The 27,066-nt window shown below is 43.3% G+C and overlaps 1 protein-coding gene and 1 pseudogene across 6 annotated transcripts in view; one reads left to right on the top strand and one right to left on the bottom strand.

Moving 5' to 3' along the window:
• FAM227B (family with sequence similarity 227 member B) overlaps positions 1–27,066 on the bottom strand; it is a 3,234,040-nt gene that overhangs the window by 2,273,383 nt on the left and 933,591 nt on the right. The window lies entirely within an intron of this gene.
• Positions 13,303–13,941, top strand: LOC144826391 (3-hydroxyisobutyrate dehydrogenase, mitochondrial pseudogene; annotated as a pseudogene).

Raw genomic sequence — 27,066 nt, 5'->3', positions numbered from 1 at the left:
GGCACAAATGTTTCCTGAGGTATTCAACTGTGAACTTGGAAAGCTTAAAGGTTGTCAGCATCGTATTGTACTCAAGGAAATGCTAAAGCTGTAGCCCACAGAGTACATAAAGTGCTTTTGAGTTTACATCCTGAACTCAAGAGAGAACTGGAACGTCTATGTGCTGCAGGAGTTATCGAACTCATTGAGTGTTCCGAGTGGCTTGCCCCCATTGTTTTGGCAGGCAAATCCGATAAATTCCTCAGGATGTGTGTTGACTTGAGGGCCTCAAAGCGAACATCTGGATTGATCGTCAACCACTTCCAAATATTAACGAGATGCTGGCCACTCTTGAAGGTGCCAAGTTTTTTACTTCTCTCGATATCTCATCAGCCTACCACCAGATTGAATTGTGCAAAGAGTCCAGACACCTTACATCTTTTGTAACTCCTGAGGGCACCTATTTTTACATCCGCATGCCCTTCAGCCTTGCTTCGGCCTCGGCTGTGTTTCAGAGACTAATGAACAATCAATTTAAGGACATTCCCGGTGTTGTCTTCTTCCAAGACGACATCCTTATTCACAGGAAGACGGAATCTGGGCATGAAGAGAAGGTCAAACAGATTTTGAGTATTATAAGAGCCATGGGTCTAACTTTAAGGGAGGATAAATTCAAATTCCTTCAAGAAGGGGTTGATTACCTAGGCCATCATATCTCCCACAAGGGAATTGAGCCTAAACTTAAAATAATCGATGCTATTCAGAATGCACCCACACCCTTGAATAAGGATCAACTTTGTTTGTATCTTGGGTTGATGGAGTATTACTCCAAGTTTGTCAGAAACTTTTCCACCAAAACGGCTGCCATGCGTAATTTACTGAAAAAAGATTTCAAATTTGTATGGGATGATGATTGCAATAGTAATTATGAAACCATCAAACAAGAAATTGTATGTGCTCGCCCTTTGAAATTGTTCAATATCAATGACTTAGGTATTGTATCCACTGATGCCAGTAATGTGGGTTTGGGGTCCGTCCTTCTGCAAAGGAGGAGCGATGGCCAGGAAGAAACTATAGCTTTCGCCTCCAGACCTTGAGGAGTGCTGAAAGCACCTATTCCACTGTCGAGAAGGAAGCCCTGGGCATGTGGTGGGGTGTCCTACACTTTAAAAAAATTCTGTGGGGGAACGAATTCATCTTAAGGACTGACCACAAACCTTTGGTTGACTTGTTCACTACCAAAGGTGGTGGCAGAGCTACTCCTCGGATCTCAAAATGGCAATTTAGGTTACAAGAATTTCACTATCGGCTCGAGTATGTGGTTGGAGCGAAAAACTTGATAGTGGATTGCCTGTCCAGACTCTCTCTCTCTGATTTTGATGATGATTCTGAGTGTGATGACTTAGAGGTTGTCTGAGCTGTTGGCTCTTTGGAAGATACTGTGGGTTGTGACCTTTCCGAATGTGAATAGTTGGACGACATTACTCTGGATGCTGATGTTGTAAGAGTCACCAATCTCTTAGGTGATGTGTGGCCCTGTGACAAGGATTGCTCCTCCGAGCTGGTACCCTACAAGAGGGTCAAGGATGAGTTATCTGTTGTGGATGGAATATTGAGAAGGGGCGGGGGTTATTGATAATTCCCTTTCCAATTCACAACATTTTTTTAAATTTAGCACACGTAGGGCATCCAGGAATCCGGGCAATGAAACGCAGGGTGAGAAAGGATTTTTGGGGCCAACTCTTGACAAAGACGTTGAGCATTTTGTCTGCGACTGTTGTGCGTGTGTTACCTGCGACACGTCTGAAGTGACTCATCCCTCTCCTGTTGAACCAGTCGTTGTGAAGAACACTCCCTGGTCCAAATTAGAGTTGGACATTGCTGGTCCGTTTAGTCTCATTGGCACTTCTCCCAAGTATGCCCTTGTTCTAATTGACTATATGTCCGAGTGGCCAGAAATCAGGTTGGTTGACAATATTAACTCTTCTGCTGTCATCAATTTCCTGCAGGATGTTTTCCTTAGGGAGGGTTCCCCGGAGGAAATTGTGTCTGACAACGAGACCCAGTTAGTTTCTTCCGAAATGGCTAAGTTTCTCTAGGATGCTGGGATTAAACACATCCTTACATCACTCTATCATCCCAGCAGTAACGGTTTGGTTGAGCGATTTAACCGTGTTGTTAAGGAACACCTTCAGCTTGCTTTAGTGACTGGGTTGCATTGGCGCCGGGCTGTCAGTGATATGTTGTGGGCAGTGAAGACCACTCCACATTTTTCAACTGGAGTTGCTCCATTTACTCTGTTGCGGGGAAGAGTTGCTGGTTCTGAAATAAACAAAGAATGGATGTCCAGGAGAGTTGTGAATGCTGAAAGTTTATCTGTTGTAACTGATGTCAGGGCTGCTGTCCTAGCTAAGTATGACACCAGACCCCCGCTTTCTGTCTGCTCAAAGTCAAGGTGGAGGATTGGTTGAGGATCAAAAAACCTGGTTTTCTCTGCAAGGTGGAGTCTTGGTTTTCATCTCCCAAGAGAGTGTCTGACGTAAGAGATCATGTTGTTGAGCTGGATGATGGGAGGATTTGGAACAAGAGTACTATTTCCATTGTGCCCAAGCCCATGCTTTTACGTGTCAACGAGAGGCTTGGCATTCATTCCCCTCTTGGTGTTAGCCCTACTAATGTCCATAAGGAGTGTTATACGCTCTGACCATATTCCGCTGAGGAAAACTTCTTCCAGGGCGAGAACTGTTCCCATTAAATTTATTTCAAGACTATAAAATGTTGTAATTTGTTGTTCTGTTGAACTTCTTTCCGTTTATTACATCCTGTAACCTGTTTTCTTCCTTACAGGTTGACTATTACATGCTGTACCTATTTTCTTCTTTATAGGTTGACTAATTTATTTTCTTGCTGCTTCTTCTTTCCTCTTCCTGGCTACTTTTCTTTTCTTATTTCTTCTCTTTGGCTTTCTTGTCATTTGTTATGAAGGAAGGGGGGGGGGGTGTTGGGAGCTTCTCCTGGCTCGCGCATGTGCCCGTGCTGTGGTCAGGTGTTATCGGTTCGATTCCAACTTGGCGGGTACAATGTGTGTTCTGGTCTAGCAGTTGCTGCCGGGACTCGGAGGTTGCAAGATCCAATAAACTCAGCTCCACTTACCTCTTGTTGTAGTCTTTTCAATATGCTTCTGGAAAATGTTGAGGTTCTTTCTGAAACAAATGCTGCCGGAAAGGGGTTATCCCCACTACCAAGATTAGTATCCTCGTCAATTTTATACTTATTGGAGAAAACTACTATGAATTCCGATCAAATACTGGATGTCCTTTCACCAATTTTAATGGAGGTACAGAACCTCAACCGTGCCAATCCCAGAATAAGCAAGTCTGAAAAGGGCATTGAGGTAAAATCGCAAGCATGCCAGACCCGTATTGGGATGTCAAGTTTGGGAATTCAGGTTGAGGTTCAGGAAGATAAGGAGGGGCCCATTTCCCCGCTCAAAGGTAAGTCCCCTAGCAAGGTCTGCCCCTAAAAAAGAACACACAGGGGATACTTTGTACATCAGTCCTGGAGGCAATACAACTGCAACCGCACTTATGAATCCATTACAGGTGTATCCCGTCTTCACATGAACATATCTTGTACTACTGAACTATTAACCCACCCCCTCCACGTTAAACAGTCCATTGACAGTTTAGATGCTGTTCCCCCTGGGGAGGTTGCAACACTGAAAGAAAGTAGTAGTCTAAAAGGTCGGTGGGGGGAAGAAGAATATGATTCAGTGCATTCCCAAACATAAGCACAAAAGTTTGAGGTTTCCTTCAGCACTCAAGGTGCTAGACAGCTCACTCCCGCCTCAAAGTAGGAAGGTTACAAGACCCCCAATCCTTGAGGATGGCCAACATTTGGGGTTTTCAGAGATAAATACCCTCACCCTCTCCTCTAAAGTAGTTGAATCCTCTTGGAAAGAATTAGGGGTGCTGGAAGGGCATGAAGTTAGAGGGTTTCCAAAACTAATAAGGGTGGAGTAGAAAATGCACAAGAGAATTTTAAAATACATATTAACATGGATGTAGTGCACCAAGGGTTTATTAAAGACCACAACTCAGGGAACCTAATAACACAAACCTATGCTTTTGAGACAGAATTAGGTCAGGCCATGGCCAATGTCCTCTACATCCCAACCGGCCGGGGTACGGTTCCAGTACGGATTGATCTCAGTTAGGAGCGGCTTATGGAGGGGGTTCAGACTTTGCCTCTTTCACTGGGCTGATGTCTGTGCTGGGGTCTGACCCAAGGTTGAGTGACACAACATTTGCTGGACACAGATCTATGAAAGCAACAAAAAGTTTGTTCTTCGTTTCCCTGTTTGATTCTGAAGCAGCTTTATTCAATAGATGTTCTTTGCTGTAGCTGCTTGCAGAAATAGAGGATTTAAGATTAGTAATAAGCAAAGACATTGAGCTGGTCTATCTAGATTTCAGTAGCGGTCCCCCAAATACCAGAGTCACGTTCAGCTCAGGGATAATTGCAATGCTAGTGTTGGCTAACGCTGATTCCTTTAGGAAAAGAGGGATAGATGTGTTCCCAAATGTGGACCCGTTGGTGGCCCATTTTAATCTCACAGGATAGACTGGCTGGAGCCAGGTAGTAGAATTTTTAACACAACAATACGGGTGCCATGAATCCAAAAGATATTAAAATTTCGTTAGGTAGTTCTTCAGGAAAAAGAGAGATCAATATTGTAAGTCGCGATGTCCAAAGATCTAACAAATTCATAGGTGATGAAGTGATGGCCAAGTGGAGTTGGGTAGCTGGCTCCATGCTGCGGAGGTAGCCTCTTGGGCAAAATCTTGTCTTGGAACCTAGGGGGTGTTGGAAATTCCAATTTTAAGTTGAACTCCTTACTAGAACACGATCCCAAAATAATTTGTCTCCAGGAAACATGGATCCGTGTGGATTTCAATTTTGAGAACTTTTTTGTATATTGTTGTGCAGCAAAACCTTCAACTAAAGGTCACACTAGTGGTGGCCTAGCCATTTTCCTTAGCTGCACTATAAATTGGAATCCTGTAGTTCTTCACCATTCTTCCAAGTTTTACATGGGTATGAAACTTAAGTTAGATAAAGTTACATGTGGCCAGACCGCATCACTTCTTCTGGAAAATGTATACATTCCACCAGGGAGCGCATCTGACTCACCGGTTGAATCTAATTTTTCCTTTGTGCAAAAAAACAGTATCTCTGAAGAGTGCACCCTGATACTGATGGTGGGTGCAATTCTTGAATTGTTCCTCTATGTTTTTTTCCAACCCTTAGTAATATGGTCCATCCCAAAATCCTTGGTTCCTTCCCAGGTCAGATTAGATAGGCGGGGTTTATCTCTCATACATAACCTGAGATGCTGTGATCTTGTGCTGCGGAATGGCAGATTCCCAGATGAGTTTCCTGCCTCTTTCACCTTTCATGGCCCACGTAGGCACTCACTGATTGACCATATGATGGTATCTTAAAACTTTTTTGGTACATGCACGCAATTTAAGGTACTGCCTACAAACATGAGCGATCATGGAGTCCTGTCTGTAGTTGTTAACATGGAACTAGAGTTGCTGGACTTGAAATCGAAGGGATGAAAGTATCACATACAATAGAACTAATGGGTGAACTTTCTGGTCCAATAAAAATCTTCCTTGTTTTAGAAGGATTGTTGAAAATGCATATCCTGGCCCTGGTCAGGATAACCCCAGTTCCAGGTTTGAGAGGATATTGGCCCTAATTAGATTGTGCAAGTCCGTAGCACTAATCCTTTGGTGGCTATATCTTGGGAGATAAAAAAAGAAATCATGAGATCAACACCATGATAAGGGAACAATTTAAGGAGTCTTCAATGTCCAGACAAAGGGAAATTAATAGATTGAAACAGGTAAGAAAAAGAAATTTGCATCAGAGCGTAGAGGGTTGGAAGATGCAAATTGGATAACATAAAGAGAGGTTGCACAGTCTGGTGACACTCGCAAATATTGGGCTTCAATAGCTACATTTTGTGATGGCAGACCTAAGGCACAACCCATTTTGATATCTGATGTAGAAAGGACCATATACATTTCTCAGTTATATGCACCAAATCCTGTGGCTGGGTGGAATTTAGACTCTGTCCCCAACTCCCCGGCGAGGAGCGATTATGTCTTCCCTTCGTGTACTGAAATAGAAAGCTACATTAAAGGGGCATGGTATTCAGGTGCAATGGGTCCTGATAACCTACCAATAGCTATAGTTAAGCAGGGTGGCATAGTATGGCCACAATTCTTGTGTCTGGTATTCTCTTACTGCTATACACATGGGTCCATTCCCTCATCCTGGAAGGGTAGTATTGTGGTCCCAATATATAAAAAGGGACCAAAAAATTACCCTGCTAGCTTCAGACAGATCGCAATACTGGATGCGACCGGAAAACTGTTTGCCAAGAGCATACATTCCCACCTCCAAGACTGGGCCTTTGGAAACAGTTTTGCCCCAGTGGAGCAAGCCGGGTTCCGTAAACATAGTGGCACCCTTGATAATATCACCGCCCTGCAAACATTAATTGAAAAATACCCAAATGAGGAGGGGTATGCCATTATATGCAGCCTTTATAGATTTCTCCTCGGCTTTCGACAGGGTAGACCGTGGGACACTATGAAGAAAATTGGCCAAAGTGGGAATGCCCATGAATCTACTTAGATTATCGCTTTGATTCCTCCACTTGGACTCAGGTTCTATTGGGTGGAACTCAGGGTTTGTCAAGTAAAATAGAGACCCAAAATGGGCTGAAGCAAGTGTGCCTACTGGCCCCTATTCTCTTCTCTATTTATATTAATGATCTGCAGAGTAGGATAGGGCTTTGTAAAGGGGGCCCCCAAAACTAGGAACCATGACGTTGAGCTGCCTGCTATATGCAGATGATGCCGTTCTATTAGACTTAACTCCCATTGGCCTGCAAAGACGACTCACTGAGTTAGTAAGTTATTCAGAAGATTACTTTTTAAAAATAAATATCTCAATAAGCAAAATTATATTTTTTAGGTATCGGGAATGCCAAGCCAGGAAAAATATGCACTGGTTCTTGGGGAATGATAAACTTTCCGTCGAGAAGTTATACCCATATTTAGGGAGAATTTTCACAAACACGTGCTCCACTAGCAATCCCATTAACCGGTGCAGAGGTAAGGCAATCTCCCAGGCTTCTGTAATTAACAGACTTTATAAGCTTTGCGGGAAAAGACATTTTTCATATGTTTTATCAGTTTATAAAATTAAAATACCTCCAGCATTGAGTTATAGCTGTGAACAGTAGATGCCAAGCAGTCTTTGAGAAAGTAGAGGGGTGTATTTGGCACCAAATGTGTAATTTGAATCGCGCAGCACCCATAGCGGCGATTAAGGTCGAATTTAGGCTATTCAACACTTACCTGTTCTTTATGGCTGCATGCTTAAGATGGAGCAATGCACTATTGAACAGTTTTGAGAACCCCTTACGGGTAGCAATACGTAAGGACATTTTTGACACCTTGAAGAAAAAAAGTTTATTTTTTAGGAATTACCAGAAAGCCTTAAAATTGTACGATTTTGAGTCTGTTAGAACTGGTGCTCTTCTTAAACAAGTTTTGAAATCTAGAATAAAAAAATCAGTTTACGACGTATCACGCAAAAGAGATACAGCAATGTGCGCAGAACATCGCAATAATGACCTGTAGTGGGGAGTACTATTTATAAAAAGCCTCATCCTTACTTTATATGGAATCTCCAACACGGGGTGCACAGAATAACCTGTTGCTCCGGTTGAATTTACTTCCCTTAAGAATTGTAACGGGAGCTTGGGAGGGTCTTGCTAGGAAGGAAAGACTTTGTCACTTATGTGGTGCTTGTGTACAGGACTTGTATCACGTCCTATTTGCTTCTCCGACACTAAAACCTTTATATCGTAGATATTTAAGACCTTTTTCCTAAAGTACAATATTGTCACAGCCGAGGAGGCCCGTAACTGTGTTCTGCCCTCTCCCCCGAACCCCCCTCTGAACAGGTCTGTTTTAAAAATGTTAGTTTTTTTAAACAAGTGTTAAATATATACTAGCTAAGAAACCTGTTTGCCTCGTTTAGCCATAGAAGGCCATAAAGGTTCCCTTTAGTGTGAATCCTCATGAATTTTATAGGTAGGGTTTCTGGCCAGCCTTTAACAGAGGGTTGTAATTTTTAAAGTGTTATTGCTATAATATGTCTGTTATTCATTTTGTCATGGTTGCATCTGAAAAGGGTTTTCTTTTTGTTCCTTCTTTCTGATATTGGTGCTATAGTTGCACTTTGATTCCTCCTCTGCTGCTGTCGTCATGCACAATTGTATATCAATTAATCCAAGATTTTGATATTTGAGCTCTTGCATTTTCTTGTTTCCCTGTATGCTGCCAATTATTGCGTGCTATATGTGCGTCCGTGCTCCTTGATTCTTTGTATACAGCTACAGTCAAATACAATTGTATATCTATCAATCCAGGGGCCTAATTTATGAAAAGTGACGCATCGCTGCGTGAAAACAGCGATGCGTCACTTTTCACTGCGCTCTCCCTGCAACATGATTGATGCGTCATATTTATAATATGACGCATCATGTCGCAAGGAGTTACAGATACGTCAGTATTTCTGACGTATCTGTAGGCGCAAAAGTGACGCATTGCTGGAGTGTGTCACAAAAGTGACGCAACTCCAGCAATGCTTCCTTTCACATGGGGTAAAGCCCCATGTGAAAGTGCTTGCGTCAGTCTTACGCCTGCTGTGAGGCAGGCGCAAGATTTTGACGCAACAGCGTCCTAAAAGTGACGCAGTGGAATATCATAGATTTCACTGCGTCACTATTACGAGGCTTTTTGCGGGTGAACGCCCCCTCTGCATACATTATACCTGACGCAGGTATAATGTAGCGCAGGGGTTTACAAAGTGACGCATCTGCTTAGATGCGTCACTTTGTAAATAGTGCGCATCAGGAGGCATGTTTTACGCCACCGATGCGTCACAAAAAGTGACGCATCGGAAGCGCAAAACTGACGCAAGGCCTCATAAATGAGGCCCCAAGTTTTTAATATCAGCGCACTTGCACTTTCTCGTTTTCTTGTATGCTGCTTCTTACTGCATACTGTACTCTGAAGCCAGAATTTCTTATTTATTTCTTATTTTTCTGTGTTTTAACTGTCATTCTGCCCGCGCTAGCTTTGTATTTGAAAGGACTCTGTAATCCGATTTTGTGTCTATATTGCTTCTCCTTGTTTTTATAGTGTAATGATAAATCTTTTTTTATTTTACGAAAAAAAAATCCTTCCTTTCTAAAGTGTTGATTGTATTGATAACTTGGATATATGTTTTTATGTGAAACTCTCCAGAGTTACAAATCATAGTATTCGCTGTATTTGTATCGAGCCATGATTGCGATGACTCGCTGCTGCTAATCTCATCCTGCGCTACATGATTGTTATGTGGTGTGTTTAACTTTTTAAAATTGCGTTCCTTGTGGTTCTTTTAACTTTCTAAAAATCACGTTCCTTATCAGTGTGCTAGATATTTCATTGTGCCTCCTACCTGTTTCCACTCTTGCCCTGCCAGCGCCCCGGTCCACCACGGTATTTACCGATTGTTGTGGAGGGCGCTGGCAAACATTTCCTTCCCCTGCCCTGATTGGCTCACACAGGGTCACGTGGGGTTTGACACCGAGGCTCCTCACTATTTAGGCTGGATGGCTTTCTCCGTGCCCAGCGGATGCGCACAGCGGGTGCGCGCCAAAGTCGCGCCTAAGTCCAGCCCGTCCGCGCCCGTCCGCACTGAGGACGTGCCAGGGGCCAGGGAGGCTGGTCCTAATTTCAACTGTCCTCAAGTAAGTCCCATCGTTTCCATCCAGGATTTACTGGCACTTAAGCCCCGTAGATTACCCTGTCACCACAGGTTTTCCCCAGAGGCACTTCTTGGGAACTTTGGCTGTAGTTGCGTTACCAAAGGCACATGCCCTAAAACTTTTGGCCATCCTAGCAAGCGGCCTTCCCCTAAGAGGCAAATTTCGTCTCCACTAATCTCTGAAGTTGGATTTCTGATTAACGCTAGATCTTTAGTTAAGAATAATATTGCCTTCAGGGATTTTGTCTCCGCTAGGAAGCCTTCGTGGGTCTTTGTCACGGAAACATGGGCAGCAGACTCTGCTGGCCCTGAGCTGGTTAATGCCATCCCAGATGGTTACGCCCTAGCCCGTATGGGCAGAGTTGGCCGTAGGGGTGGAGGACTGGGCATAGTGTATAAGAGCTCTACTATATGCCGCATTAAACCCCTCTCCACTCCTCTAGATGCTTTCCAGGCTGTCTACTTCACCCTTAATTCCTCGCCCACAGCCTCTTTTTTGGGCCTCTTGCTCTACAGGCCCCCAGGACCCAGGTCGAGTTTTAGCCATGATTTGCTGAAAATGTTAGAGCCGTACATCGATAGACCGTACCGGACCGTTTTGGGTGACCTTAATTTCCATCTGGAAAGGTTAGGTTCTAGTGACACCTCTTCCCTGGTGGATTCCCTAGCCTCATGTGGCCTGCTGCAATTGGTGGACAGCCCTACCCACCTAGCCGGCCACACACTGGATGGGGTTTTCTCAAATGACCCTAGACTCACGATAGGCTCCCCATCCCTCTTGCATGGTCAGATCATATGGCCGTCCCTCTCTAATTAAAGTCCTATCACACTCCTGTCCCACTTCCTGATTCCAGGAAATGAGAACTGAAAAGGAATTTTAGGATGATTAAGAATGAGACTCTTGCCCCCTTCATGTATAGCGCTGGGTCAGCCCCCCTGAGGGATGAAAATGTCGCTGCCTGCGATTTCTCCAATTCCATTGCAATAGCTGTAGACTCACTGGCCCCTGCTAAACAGCGCTACTCGGCCAGAAAGAGACCCTCAGCCCCCTGGTTCTCTGAATCGCTTAGGCTTTTAAGGCAGGGATGCAGAAAGCAGGAGAGGCTTTGGCGAACTTGTTTAGATCCTAAGGAGAAGGAAAAACATAGATGCCTTCTTAGAGGGTATAAAGCGAGGGTAATAGAGGAAAAGAAGGCCCACTTTTCGAATTTGACGGCCTCCCTTAAATCCCCTAGGGAACTGTTTAAGATCATACATTCCCTTTGTTCCCTGCAAATGCCGGACCCCATAGTGGGCTCTCAAGATCTGTGTGATAAGATTTCGACCTTCTTTCACACGAAAATTGTGGACATCTACACCTCCCTTGAATCTCTTAAATGTGAACAGGGTCCCCTCTCCCTACATGTTATGCCCTCCGTAGAACGTCAGGCGAATGAGCCCCATACTAGCCTTCTCAATTTTCTGCTTCTCACCGCTCAGCAGCTGGATCTGCTGGTAGACAAAATAAAATCTGGATCCCCTTTGGATCCTTGTCCCCTCAAGACAATTAAAGACTTCAGGAAGGCCCGGTTGCCTCCCCTCTTAAAGGTGATGAATTGTGCAATCACTGAAGGAAATTTTCCATCCTCCTGGAAAATGGCGGTGGTTAAACCTTTGTTGAAAAAGCCCACCCTGGACCCTGAGATATTGAAGAACTTCCGTCCGATATCCTTGCTGCCTGCCCCAGCAAAAATGCTTGAGGTTCATCTTAATCAACATCTGACTGCCTACTTAGATGCCTTTAGCCTGTTGGATCCTTCTCAACATGGCTTCCGTAGGGCTCATAGTACTGAGTCTGCCCTTACGGTGGTCACAAATAACATCCGCTCGAAGGTCGACAGGGGCCAGACCACCCTTCTGGTCCTGCTCGACCTGACAGCTGCCTTCGATACCCTGTCTCCCTCAGTCCTGGTAACACGCCTTAGGGAGATGGGGGTGGAGGGCCCAGCGCTCGGCCTCCTAACCTCCTTTCTCAATCAGAGAGAACAGAGGGTCAAGCTGGGAGAGTTTCTGTCCCCCGCCAAACCTGTGCAGTGTGGGGTCCCCCAAGGATCGGCTTTGAGCCCCACACTTTTTAACATCTATGTGGCCCCACTTGCCAGGTTAGTAACATCTTTCGGGCTGGAGGTGTTGTCATACGCTGATGACACCCAAATCATGGTTTCCTTCTCCCACTCGGTGAGTTCCTCCGCCCTCAATTTTAGGAACTGCATGGAGGCAGTTTCACAGTGGATGATTCTGAATTCACTAAAGTTGAATGGAGAGAAAACCGAGGTCTTGCTCTTCGGCGTAGATCATGAGAATTGCTATAGCGACTGGTGGCCTCCATCCCTTGGAGTGTGCCCCTGCCCTCTCAATCCGCCCGGAATTTGGGGGTGATGATAGACACCATGCTTTCTTTGGACCATCAGGTCAATAGGACGGTTTCCACTTGCTGTGGTGTCATCAGGATTCTGAGAAGGATAGCACATTATCTCTCTCTAGAAGCTCGAAAGCAGATCGTGGTGGCCCTTGTCTCTTCGAGACTAGATTATTGTAACGGATGTATGACATTACAACGCATGCTTTTACCACGCATGCCTTTACATCGCAGTTTTTACAACGCATGCTGTTACAACACATAGCATTAAGGGGCGCTGGATAGTGAATAGTTTAATTTACTATTCCAACTCCAGTCCCCGTGGATAGTAGGGAAGGTGTTGGATAGTAAATTAAATCCATTCCCTATCCTAGAGCGCCCCCCAGTGCAATGCGTTGTAATGACATGCATTGTAATAGTTGCGTCGTAAAGGCACTGCGTGGTAAAAGTTGCGTTGAAAAGGATGTTTCCCTATTGTAATGCGCTCTACTCAGGCATAAACAAAAAGCTCATCCAGCGCCTGCAGACTGTACAGAACGCGGCAGCCAAATTTGTTTTGGATGGCCCCAGACTTTCTTCTGCCACATTGCACTGGCTACCCATCCAGGTTAGAATCTATTTTAAGATCGTCTGCCATGTTTATGGGGCCCTGTATGGAGCAAGCTCTGAAGGCATAAGATCTCTGCTAGTTCCTTATTCCCCTAGCAGAGCCCTTCGTTCCTCCAACAAAAATCTTTTGTCTGTTCCCCGGGTTTTCAGAGCCAGGTGGGGAGGGAGGGCTTTCTCCTCTCTCGCCCCGATACTGTGGAACGCGCTTCCTCCGGAATTAAAAGGGCAACCATCTGCCACGCTCTTCCGGAAATCTTTAAAAACCTGGCTCTTTGCAAAGGCTTCTCTGTAATCTGCCATCGGCTCATACCACTAACTATACCATCTTCGGGGCGCCTTGATGCCCTTAGGGGTTAAGTTGCGCGTTATAAGACTGTATTCATTCATTCATTCATTCATTCATTCATTCATTCATGCATAATAAAATAATTGAAATTGATGATCCTGTTTCTGGGGGAGATGGAGCTGCACGGTCTGGAAACCTTACATTTATGGTTGGTCGAGCTGAGCAGGAGTTTGATGCTGCTTAGCAACTATTGAGCTGCATCGGAGTGGATGTGTCTATTGCGGATAAGTTGAAACCGGACAGTCTGCCAAGATCTAGAACAACATACTGTTAGCCATTGGAATGACTGGAACAGCGGAAGCAATGAAACTTGGGATCAGGTTAGGGAGCAACCCAAAGCTCTTGCCCAAAATTCTGAACATGACCTCAGGTCATTTCTGGCCAAGTGACACCTATAATCTTGTTGCAGGCATGATGAAAGTCTCCCCTCCAGCAATAATTCCCAAAGGGGCTTTGGCACAATGCGGATGGCTAAGGACCTAGGCTTGGCACACAACTCTTTCACCAACACTAAAACAGCAATGTATTTGGCCTTCTAGCACATCAGATATACAGAATTATGTGCGCCAAGTGCTGTTTACAGAAGGATTTTACAGCGATTTCCAGTTTTTATGTGAAGAAAAGAATTTGTAAGCGTTTTTTTCTGAAAGAGACTGTTAAACATGGAATCTTTGCCTACTTTTGGGACCCTCCTCAATGCCTATAAAAAGGCTTAGGGGTTTATAGTAAGACCCATGTGTCTTGATCACAGCTAAAATAATATTTTTCTATTTGTTAATGTCACTACACATGGTACGTGGCGACAATTGTGAAAGAATCAGTCTTGAATTGTTGCAAATGCACCTATCATATTCTTTGAAATGACAATTAAAGGACTAGTAATGATATGTCAAAATTAATGGCCTTTTTTGTTTATGGAATTGTTTTCCCTCCACTTTATATTATGGTAGCCACTCACAACTGGTTGAATCATGGACACACATGTGAAAAATCGAAGACCACGCTGTTTGGTGTATTTTTAGCCACAGGTAATTTATGTGACAATTACAAAATAGTGCAATTATTTGGGGGTGGTCAGATAAGGTGCAGTATATACTCTAGATTTAATCATTTTTGTTACTGGCCTTACTTTCTTAAGTTGCCTCCTTAAAGGGGACATTACTTTTTTCCTTCTATTTTATGGAGAAAATGTCAACATTAATAAAGAAATGTTAAAAGAGAATATCAAATTGGTGTTGAAGACTTTTGACTGATGGAGTTCGGGATGTATAATACATGGAGATTTGTTACAACGAGCTGTTAATTTGCACTTACATAGGTCATGTCTATTTTTTTTTGCAAAGACTTATGACTTACCTATGTGTAAATATGTTGTTACTTGCTATTTCAATACTGTGTTGACTTCCAGATGCCAGCCCGTGTGTATTTTTTTTAAACTAACCGCGTACTATGAAATAATTGTGAAGACTGATAGGTGAGCATACATAGAAACTTTACCTACTGTGTCTGCTATCTCCTGACCACTGTGCACTTGTAATACAGAGGGCTGTTTTACCCTACATTTTTTCCCATGAACCTTGAAATGCAAACAAATGTTGCCTGACATCTTCAGTAATCACTGGAAAGTATGTGACCCCAGGTAATCATGTGAGCCCTACTTTGACTAGCTGCAGTATTTGGGATCTCACACTGTTCCTTAATGATTCAAATGCTTAAGCTTGAAATCCCCTTTTTCTAGATTTTTACCTTGTTTGTGACTTTCTTTGTATTTGTAAAAGCATTTAGAGGAAGTGTTTTTGTGGTAAACAAACCCCTTAGTTATCAAAACATCTCTTTAAATGATGCATGATTTCAATACATACGAAAATTGTACACTGCTACTAATTTGGACTTTGATTTCTGTTTCTCCCCATCGTGAATCAATAAATTCATACTCTGAGAAGAGACAGTGGCCAGATTGAATGCCAGGCAGGCTTCAATACGAATTTGCTGGAGAAGGTAGCATGATATTTCCCAAGCACTCTCTACTGGCTGTCACCAACAGAAATGCATCTTTCATCTTACTGGTTTAGCATTCTTTAACCGTGTCCTTATTTACACCTATTGAGGGCTGGCAGTGTACTGTTTGGGAGGCGGGGTACTATGGCATTGCTAGTTCTTTTTAGGTCTCGCATAGGCAGCACTAGCGCTGTCTCTTTGAGACAGGCTGTATTCAGAAAATGGGCTTTAAGCTCCACCCATCTTCAGCCTATATTCTTGATTGGCTCCTGACTGTCTTTTGGAAATGCTTCTTTTTCTTTGGTTAATTTCTTTAGTTGTCCCTCCTTTTCTACTGTTGCAATCTCCCATGAGGATTTCCCCTGTTACATCTGACCTTACTCTGTACGTTTTGTTTACACTGTTTCTGAGCACTCTTTTGATAATTACTTTTTCATCATACCTGGCGTTGCAGGAAGGACAGATACGCACTTTCCAGACTGCACTTCCTTGACATGAACTCAGCAGATGCCTCCGAGAGTGCCTGTTCCATGCATTTCCCCCTACTGCAGTAGCTTTTGAGCTAACAAACACACACTGCCTTTGCATCTCATCAGACATTTACTGAGGGTGCCTATTCCGGCACTTCCCCCTCCCGCTTGTTTTCTTTTGCATGGTTTGTTCTCCAATCTTATAATTGTACATATTCAGCCACTGAACAATTATATTTATTAAGAGTTTAAATCTATTTGTTACCATGTGCATGATTTTTGTAGAGTCCATGCCGAGACTCAAATCTGGATCCCCAGGCGCAAAGTCAGCAGCTCTGTTTGTTAAGCAACAACACTAAGGTTCTCCTGTTTCTATCACACGCATTAGGTCATGCCCAGCGCCCTGGCAAATTCAGCACATGGTGAAATCAGGCTCCCAACTTTCTCAGTGTTTTATAGTATTTGTTTGCCTCTGCTTGTGGATTGTATTGATGTGTTTCTGTTTTATTTACTTCGTGCATTACTTTTACGCCCTGTTTCATCTTTCCTCATGGCTGCCTAGCTCTCTTGTTTACTTTCAGTACCATGTTGGTAAGTGTTTGTGTTTTGTTTACTTTGATTCACTTTTATATTAATTAACATTAAATATAAGGGAGAGCCGATACCAAGACTCCACCCACGCCCTCCGCTGACGGAATAATAGGGCTCGATTTACAGAGCCTCAGAGCGGATGAGCTGACTGCCGAAACCTTAAAGCAGGAGCTTGCCTTATTTTCTACATTTGGACATCAGCGGCATTTTTGAGCTTCCCTCTGATGTCAGGGCTGTCAGACGGTGTTGCGCAGTCTAATTCTTCTGTTTCCCACAGTATTACATGACCCAATGGTGTCAACCACTTCAGCTGATACTGGTTTTCCTTTCACCAGCTGGAGATTCCAGCGCTGCTCTTTTTCCTCTCTCTCTAACTTTTGCTTCTGCAGTACATTGACAATCACTTGCAGTACTACTGTTTCCCTTATTGTCCCTTGAGTCTAGTCTCTGCAGTTTGCTGCAGTAGGGAAGTGTCTGTCATTTAGAGCTGCCTGCTCCACCGAGCTCACTATTGTGGGGTGCAACCCTGCCTAGTGCTGCAGGGGGTGCTTGCTCCCTCTACAGCAGCCCCACTTGTTTCATAATTTACTGACTCTTTCTGCTCTCCCACCTGCTCCTTTTGATGTCTTCCTCTCCTTCTGCATTCCACCAGCCCCCTCCTACCCAATATTTCCTCCTCCCTCCCTATGGTTGCTCTGTTTGCACCCCTTTCAATCACCACACACATGGGCAGCACACATAGAGGGTTTAACACAACATGCTGGTTAAAGGAGAGGGGTCCTCAGCATTTCCCTTTCATTGCTCTGGGTGCTTGGGCTATGAATACAGATGCAAGCACCACGGTTTGTTAGTAAAGGGTAAAATGTCATCAGAGGACGGGGAAGATCATTTAGGAGCAGTGACACAAGGGGTTGGGTCACTATGCCAGTGTCAATGCGTGGCTAGAGAGAACAATACCCTGGATTTTAGCATTTGGCTGACCTTTCAGAAAGCAGGATCTGCTTACAAAAATATTTAGTGCAAATGCATGTTTAACACGGGAAACATCCTTTTCAACGCAATTTTTACCACGCAGTGCCTTTACGACGCAACCATTACAACGCATGTCATTACAACGCATTGCGCTGGGGGGCGCTGTAGGATAGGGAATGGATTTAATTTACTATCCAACACCTTCCCTACTATCCACGGGGACTGGAGTTGGAATAGTAAATTAAACTATTCACTATCCAGCACCCCTTAACGCTATGCGTTGTAAGAGCATGCGTTGTAAAAACTGCGATGTAAAGGCATGTGTGGTAAAAGCATGCATTTTAATGTCATACATCCGCTTAACACATCACTTATCCGTGATAATCACATTTGTGTTAAAATAATTCAGTCTAATGATTCAGTTCAGAATGTGTGCTGTGTTTGCTTTTTGCATTCTGTAGTATATCCTAAGACTGCTCCCAACTGCTTGTACCCTCAGCCACCAGGTATCTCTCGCAGTGCTTGTGTATGTTGCTCAGGCTGTTGTGTATCGATTTAGATTCCGTAGGAATTTCCCGATTCGTGCCCTTATATAGGTATAATTCACATTGCCCTTATATAGGCATAGAAATCCAGTACTTATTTAGGCATAGTCCATGCTACCCAATACAGGCATGGCTACATCCATCCGTTCATCTACGTCACAACGAGTTCTTGGAAAACCAGACTATTAAGCTGTTAGGGACTTCCCCTTGCTTGGATATTGATTTCTCCAAGAACTCATTTATTATGCAGGAGCATCTATTCCTTAGGGGTTCATTCATGACATTCATATGTCAGACTTTTACATCAATATCAGCATTCCTAAACACCTTCAAGGTATAAATATACCTTCACTTGCTATGGCAAAGCACGGTGTGGTCCGGTGCAGTTCGACTACCTACTTGCACGACGCAGCTCGCCACAGCAAGTACCGAAGGAAGCCAACTCATTCAGCTGATGCACTGACTAGATGCTGTCATTCTCCTACCAAGAATCCAGCTCCAGTGTTTCTGACTCCTCTTGCGGGGTGTTGGGAAATCGAGTCCCGGGAAAGAGATACCAACATTTCTCATTCTAAGGTATGGAACTGATTAGAACCCAGAGAAACCTTTGGCAAATCTTGGCAAAACTAAACTTATGCTAAAGCAGCACCTACTTCTTCCCTCGTACTAGACCTAGGTTAGGTACACTGGGGTAGGTGTATTTTAGAAACACCAGCTGAGTATTTTAGCCTGTGTTATTTATGTATGTATTTTTATATATGTCATAGCAACAGACAATGCTATTACAGTATTATTTGATATTACTGTTTACGCTGTAAGCATTATACTTTGCATTCTGTCTAATGATTGTAGCAGTTCATATCTCTTGCATGAGAAATAAGACTGTTCAATAAACCCCTTTTATTGAAACGTCCATCTCTCTATTTCTATGCAACTCTGTAGAAATGAATCATGCACGATTGACTGAGTGAAATAGTTATCTATTCTTTCCACAACTCTGAAGGTATTGTTCTGATTCCAGGGGAAACAAAGTTGTCATGTTTATGTGGTTGTCAGAGACCAATCCCTTCTTGTTTATTCGAGAAAGTTTCTAGTGACCTCTGAGTTAGCTGGCACACACACAATTAAGTGTAATATATTCGATAGAGACATTCTGACCTCAGTCCTATGTCAAATCTATAGTGTATGTTATTCCAATGCTCAGAGCGTATTAGGGATATAGGAACTACACTACATGGCGCCAACGGTTTGGTAAGGCACTGATTTAACGCTAGATACTGAAGTAACTCAGTCATGCTTTTATCAGAGACCCCTTTTTCCGTAATACTCCATTAGACGTCTGGAGTGGGTAAAGGGATAATATCCACCACGGCTGAGTAGGACGAAAAATCCTATGTATTAGCTTTTTGGTTTGTTCAACGTTGAAGGATACGGTGTTCCAAAATATTGTGCACCTTATCTTTGTTCCCTCGAAACTCTGCTAACTTTCAGGCAACAAAATGGCTGACGAAGATAATCCTGGGGCCAGTGGAAATACAGGCGACAGCGCCAATGCAGCTTTTAACTATACAGGTTTTCAAGAAACTGATGCAAATGCTGTAATAATTCCTCAACATTTAAGGAAAGCCATCACTATGAAACTTATAAAACATGGCCTATCATCAAGAGGTGGTAGAGCAGTTTTTGTGATAGAGGCACATGAATATCATCGTACAGAGGTATTCTATTCATAGATAGTCTTCACGGAAGCAAATACATTAACACATATGTTTCACTTCTACAAAGAAGATGATCCACCAGAGGAATATATTCCTTTCGAGGATATTGAAATTCCACTCACTTACCAAAAGAATGAGCTCCGGTTTAACGGCGCCCTAAAACATTTAAATCACATTACCAGGCTCAGTCCACTAGGTATACCAGGAGCAACATGGCCGGTTTTAGCCGGCTGTACACCACATCTTGACATTAACGACATGTCAAATGTAGAATTACTAGCTCAACTCAAAGAGTTAATCAAAATCCATAGTAAATTGGTCCAATATGTCATGCGGACTCCTACAGTCAAACCTACAGTAGTTATTCCACAACAAACCTTTCACCAGGGGAATACACTAAAAATGACACCACAGACTTTACATGCAGTCATGGGTAAATTACCCACAAAACGTGAACAAATTCCATTCTGGATAGCTCAAAAAATTACTCAGATTAAAGCAGTGTTTCCTTACTAGCCCTCATGAAAAACACAGAATTTTAACAATCTGTTTACCAATGGGGATCACACCACATCTGGAGGACTGCACCACTTGGGGTTCAGTGTTCGCTGCAATCTCCACTAAAACACATGGTGTTCCGTCTATGGCGGTAATACCTGATTTCCTGAAACAGATTCAAAACGAATACGGGTCAGAGCCTGCTCTAAATTTAGGTATGAAATTACTGAAAGATTTCGAACAGGTCTCTACAATAATATTATCTAATATTAAAGGAGAAGCAGCATCAGTGGCAATCCGCCAAAGATTAATAGAGCAACCACAAGAACTAGGCAGAGACAGTTTGGGTGGGAAAAAAGTGAAACCCCAACAGTCTGAAAGCCCTGAAAAGGTCTTTTATAAAAACACTCCTATTCCTTGTAAAAAGAAGTGAAAAAATAGCAAACAAACTTCTAAAGAGAAGCGTTCTCATTCCCGAGGTAGGTCTCCTCCAAAGGAGCCCTCTGAAAGAAGGTATAACCTCAGGAAGAGGGATAATTTGAAAAAACCTGATAGATATCAAACTAGTGATACACATTACGCTTGTACCTTTCAGACTTCGTCGCAGAAATCCAAAAGAAGAGGACGGACAGAAAACAAGGAAGAATGTGTGAAGTCCAAAGATGATCAACTCGTTTAGAAGAACAAAAAATCTCAATTCACCAAAAAGAAGGTAGCAGGTTTAAAAATCAGACATGCCGAGGATCTTGAGGACACAACTCAAGAATGGAGAATGGGCTCAGACAATGTTGGACAGCGCAGCAGAAGTAACAATAGATTGCCAAAACCTGAAGGGTCTTCTGGAGACAGTGGACTTGAATGAAGACATTCAAGTTGGAACTGCAGATACAGGGGTTAGCTCTCCACAAAGGTTATTTGAAATAACCCTCCGGATGGAGGGAGACATACCAAGAAAAGTGAAAGCACTCTTTTGGGAGCGACTTTCTAAGGGTTATGATATACTTCTGGCTGAACAAGACTGGCCACCAGAATTTATCAGGGAGTGACCACATGGCGAAGACATCATTATGCCAGCATTCTCTAACCATATTCCAGTACATTTAAAATATACTTATGCAATGAAATGGGCAGTTGCCCAACCCCCAGCATTATACAAAAATCATGTAGGATGGGATGAGGACTAACCTCACCACAAAATCCAGTTGAAAAATCAACCAACTGCACAAAGGCAGTACCCAGTTAAGCAAGAAGCTAAAAAACAGGTCAGGGACATATTAGATCAACTTAAATACCAGGGGGTGATTGAAACATGCACCTCATAAATGAACAATCTTTGTTTCCTGTCTCCAAACCAGACAATACATATCGTCTAGTACTGGATTACAGACATCTAAACTCTTGTTGCAAAACATTTGCAGTGCAAAATGCACACAGTACGGCATTAATGAATAACATTGTGCATAAAAAAAATAAAACCAAAATATCTAACCACATTAGATATTTCAAATGGTTTCTTTTGTTAACATACTGAATCTGAAAGTAGGTATTTGACAGCTTTCTCAATAATGGGGGACACAGCGTCACTTCTGTCCTCTACCGCAAGGATTCAAGAATAGACCTGGGTTATTCTCAGCAAGTGTAACAGAGTTACTACAAACTTATGATGACGAGGCATTGTCATATGTCAATGATATCTATCTAACAGACGATGACTTGGATAGGCACATGAACAAGGTGAACACCATTATACTCGGCTTTGCCTCTGAAGGGTACAAATTCAATTTTAAGAAGTCAAGAATTGCCAATCTCAATGTTCTTTTGCTAGGATATGAACTATCAAGTGAAGGCAAAAGCCTGGCAGCCAACTTTTTAGAAAAGTGTGCGCTGCTCCAACCCCCAAAAACGCTGAAGAATTTACAGTCAATTCTAGGTTTCCTGAATTTCGGAACAACTTACATTCTAAATTACACAGAGAGGGTTAAACCTCTCTACGAATTAATCAAACCTGATTTTAAAACAGTAAAGTGGAAAAAAGAACACACAGAAATTTTGCGTTCACTCCAAACAGACATGTTAGCATCTAAACATTTACAAACACGCATAAACGTACGCAACTTAGTGATCTGAATAAATCCGGGTCAGTGTGGCAGGGACGGCCTTAGACATGTGCAAGCTGTTCACCTGCACAGGGCCACCAAACCCCAGAGGCCACCATGCCAATATATATCCTTAATATAATAATCCTCTGAGGATGGATACATATTTGTGTGGTGGCCCCGGGCTGGGATTTGGAGGCCTCCGGCTCTATTCCACTTCCAAACACCCTGACCCCCCCCTCTTCACTGGCCTCCGCGCTCCGCACTCCCGGACCCCTTATTCCCAGGTACCCTACCTACGCTCCCTGCCCAGGGCCGCCATGAGCCTAGAGCCGCCCCTGAGTGCGGATTCACCTACTTAACTTTTAACGAAGGTGAGAAAGTACAAATTGCATACAAATCACATTTGTAGATACAAGCAGAAATGAAATTCACTTCTACAGACAAAATTCTGACAGCTGCTCAAACTGCTGTAGCAAAAGAAAGAGCCCTAGCACAGGGGAAACACATTATGGTCGTGACACCCATACCTGCCTTAGAGGCAGTAACAAACGCGAGCATTCCAAATGCTAAAGCTTCACATCCTAGATGGATACGATGGGTTAATTCTCTTGCTGCTACTGATGTTGAATACGTTTTTACTCCTATTTGTAAAGACAAGCATTTCTACAATACGAACAAGAATGTTCTCTGCCTCTTGAAATTCTGCCTCTAGAACAGTATGAACGTATAATTTATACTGACGGATCAGCACAACCCACTACGGGGGGTAAACAAGCTTATCGTGCTTCATGCGCGATCATTAAAGGTTATATGCGAGATGGCAAATTCCGACCTATGGTCACAAAAACGCAATCTCTAGGAGATTGTCGTGCTCAGAGAGCTGAACTACAAGAATTCAAAATGGCACTTGAAAATATGGATCGCGATTTCCCCACACTTACAGTGTGCGATTCTTTCTATTGTGTCCAATCTTACAATGAATATTTACCGAATTTGCTTCAAAACGGGTTCAAAGATGCAAAAAGTGGCACAATCAAGTATAAATCGCTTTGGGAACAAGTAGTTCATCTGTGAGAAGGGCTACAAAACACTCATGTGATACACACGCGATTGCGTTCACGTTGAAGGGAATTCATTGGCTGATGAAGCTGCAAAGGCAGCTGTGCAAACGGCTTCCGTAGATGCAATGACTCGTTCAAAAACAAAAATAGACAGTGAAACAATGCTACAAGCAAAGGCAACGGTGCAACGTTACCTAAAGGGTTTCCACTCAAATACTCATATATAACTGATACAAATAATGTTCCGTTTGCTCGAATCCCTGGAGTGGGGGATAGGGTAATTCCAAACATGGAACATAGATTAAGACTAATCCTAGAAGCACATGAAGGGCTCGCCTCTGCTCATGCAGGTGTTTCCGCCACAGTATCATTACTAAAACAAAGATACTGGTGGCCAGGTATTAGCAAACAAACCCGAAACTATGTTTTGGAATGTGAAATATGCCAGAAGATGAAGGTCTCTACTGTGAAACGTCCTGCACAGATGCCCCTGTTAATTTCAGATAAAGCATTAGCTTGCGTTTTCCTGGACCACTGTGGTCCCTTACAAAGGGATGGTCACTATAAATATATCATGGTTGCAGTGAATTCATGTTCTAGGTTCCTTTGGATGTGGCCTCAGCGCTTGGCTGATGCCGAACTGTTATAAAAGATTTGCGAGTCTTTATCGGCACGTACGCAATTGGCACGCTACATTCTGAACAGGGTCCTGTGTTTACCTCTCGAGCTTACAAGGAGGCCATGGCAAGTTTGGGCGTTGCATTGCGGTATTCTAGTCCATTCCATCATGAGGGAAATTCGGTTGTGGAGAGAAAAAACTGGGACATAAAGCAATCTATAACAGCTAGGGTATTAGGTTCAGGTGATGGGTGGGTCAAACATCTAATAAGTGTCCAACGTAGCCTTAACAACTTGCCAAGAAGTTCTCTAGGGGGTATCACTCCATATGAGGCCTTTTTGGGACCATAATGTTGGTTTCGGACCTTGATTGTCACACATCAGTGGTGGAAACAAAGAAATTTGATATAATAGATCGTTTTGCTGTTTTACAGGACTTAAATAAACTGAGAACGAAACAAAGCAACGTGTTCCTGAAGCCAACCACCACTGGGGAAAACCTACCATCCCAGCAAGGTCTGTCTGGATCCCAAAGCTTGGTGATCCAGTCAGAGAAAAGATAGCGGACAAGAAGGAATTTAGGCCTTCTTACAGACAACCAGTACCTGTCCTAGCAATCCATGGAACAAGAACAGTTTTACTGCCGCCCCTTGCTGGTGAAAAGGAGAACAGATTTGTGTCCATCGACCTAATCAAACCACACTATGTGGCCAATACTAAGCAGTAGGCCAAGTGGACTTCGCCAATGGAGCAGACACAATCCTCTAGCTACAATCCAAGAGGTTCAAACTGAGAGACTTGTCACCATTGAGGAATCTGCAGTGAGAAAAGAAGGACTAAGCAACAAAGCTATGGAACTTGTACCTCTTGAGACCCAAATAACACTTCGTCATGAAACACCTGTATACAATAAAGTAACAAGTGATCAACTGGTTCCAGAGATTTCAACAAATCTGGATGCAATTCCAACCATTTACAGAACTGCCTCTGGCTATTTCATTAACTTTTATATGTTTTCCGAGGATTCCAGAGAACCTGAAACGACACCAGCAAAAATAACATTCAAAGAACAAGCTATAGACTTTTTTCATCACCTGGAAAAGACTTATCTGATTTCCCCATGGATTGAACTTTCGATTGTGTTGAGAATATTCTTTCTTCTACTTTGGTTAACTCTGATAATAACTCTGGATATGCTAATAAATGGAAGATATGTCAAAATGGACACAGCAAATAAGAACGTCAACTTACTCCTCAAGCCACACAGATCATCCCATCGTGAACAAAGAGACTTGTCAATAGTAAACATCACAGCCGTTCCTATACCAGATGGCTTGGGACAAAACAGAATATGACATCTTTGGCCTGTCTGAGCTGTTGAAGATTCTCCACTTATTCAAGTTTTCATTGAGTGACTTTGTTTCATCAAGTACCTTTTCTGAGGATTAGGACTTCGAGACTGTTAATAATATGTTGTCAGATTTAGAAATGTCTGCAGTATTTACAAATCATAAATATTTAGAAGGTTCTTCTGACTATGAACAAATGTATTGTTATAATCATTATGGTCATCATTTCTTGCACAAATCAGCAAGTCCTAGAAATGTATTAATGTATAACCAATGGGAACATTGTCCTACGCCACCAAAGGGTAGCTCAAAAACATTTGCTATGTAATTTCTATACTTTTCAGGGATCAATGTATCCAATGCAGAATCATTTTACTTTAAGAATGTAAACAAAACAGGGATTACAATTTTTTTAACAAATACCAAACAGATTTATTCTGCAGCCTTTTATGCCCAACTGTCTAGACTAGGTTTCTACTTTTGGAAAGACAACATTGAGAAAATACCTGTCTGGGGTACAAAAGATTGGCAGGTACAGGGGGTAGAAGCTATGTTTAGAGCCTGTTTATAAATTATGTTTTTGAATGACACTGTCCAACAGACGTCTTGCCTTGGGTTAGCCAAGATCAAAGGCATGAACAATCCGTCCATACCTACATCCTACACCTGAGAGTGATAACACTTCAGAGGGGGAGGTCGATGTACATACTATTTTGCATCACAACAGAACAGATCCAGATTGGAAAAAATGGTTGATCTGGCCCACAGACACAAACAACTGACAAGATAGATTCCTGAACAAAACACAGGGTTTCACATTCAATAGGCCAGACCCAAAATATGTTCAAAGACAGCATCCTGGAATAGTAAAAACATACAGTGTAGGGAAGCTCAGCCTTGATTGGCTAAAAAGATCTACACTTAACGATTTAAAGCAACACTTATCTTTACTTAAAGATGGTGCAGATCTTAGGGAATTCTTGCTAGGACCAAGAAACCAGCGTAAAAAAGTTTCATACATGCCGGTATATATGCTGCATATAACGAAATATGGAAGATTACGCAAGCAGAGACTGCAGAATGAATACCCTGGGCGGCCAGCTACGCTCCGTGCACGGAGTGCACGGAGTGCACGGAGTGCCGTCTCCTACGCATTTTGCGTAGCCGGCGTAGCCAGGCGGCACTACGCACGCTCCGCAGACGGTGCGTAGCCGGCCGCCACCCGCCTCCCTCCCGTCCTCCCTAAATACATAAATAAACAGTATAGAAAGCTTTTAAAAACACTTACCTTGTCTGCCGCGTCCCCGGGGCTCCCTCTCGCCGTCCCGCGATTCGCGCCGCCATTTCGGATCCTAATGCGCATGCGCGGGCGGCCGCGCATGCGCATTTCTCATGAGGAATGCGCATGCGCGGCCGCCCGCGCATGCGCATTAGGATCCGAATCGGTGGCGGCGCGAATCGCAGGACGGCGAGAGGGAGCCCCGGGGATGCGGCAGACAAGGTAAGTGTTTTTAAATGCTTTTTATACTTTTATTTATGTATTTAGGGAGGGCGGGAGGGAGGCGGGCGGCGCGGAGTGCGGCTACGCGGAGTGCGCGGGTGGGCGTAGTTGTGTGCCCACTTCACGTAGCTCCGCGGAGCCCCACTCCGCACACTACGCCCAGGGTTAATGAATACGAGAAATTGATCGTATTAATTTAGAGAAATCACTCTCTGTGGTTGACAATGGGCTAACAACTCTGCCGTCCAAGATATATTCATTGGACAACATAGTGTCTTCTGCCATAGACATCATGGAACAAGACTTGGTCATGTTGCAACATGGTCAGTCTCAGCTACGTTCTATCATGCTATTAGGCTGGACGTTGCAAAACCTTCATTCAGGCTATGTGCCTTGGGGTTTTATCAATAC

This window comes from Lissotriton helveticus, chromosome 3_2, assembly GCF_964261635.1.
Source record: "Lissotriton helveticus chromosome 3_2, aLisHel1.1, whole genome shotgun sequence".
Classification (NCBI taxonomy): domain Eukaryota; kingdom Metazoa; phylum Chordata; class Amphibia; order Caudata; family Salamandridae; genus Lissotriton; species Lissotriton helveticus.
The sequence above is the reverse complement of the archived record's forward strand: the minus strand, read 5'-3'. Positions and strand labels throughout refer to the sequence as shown.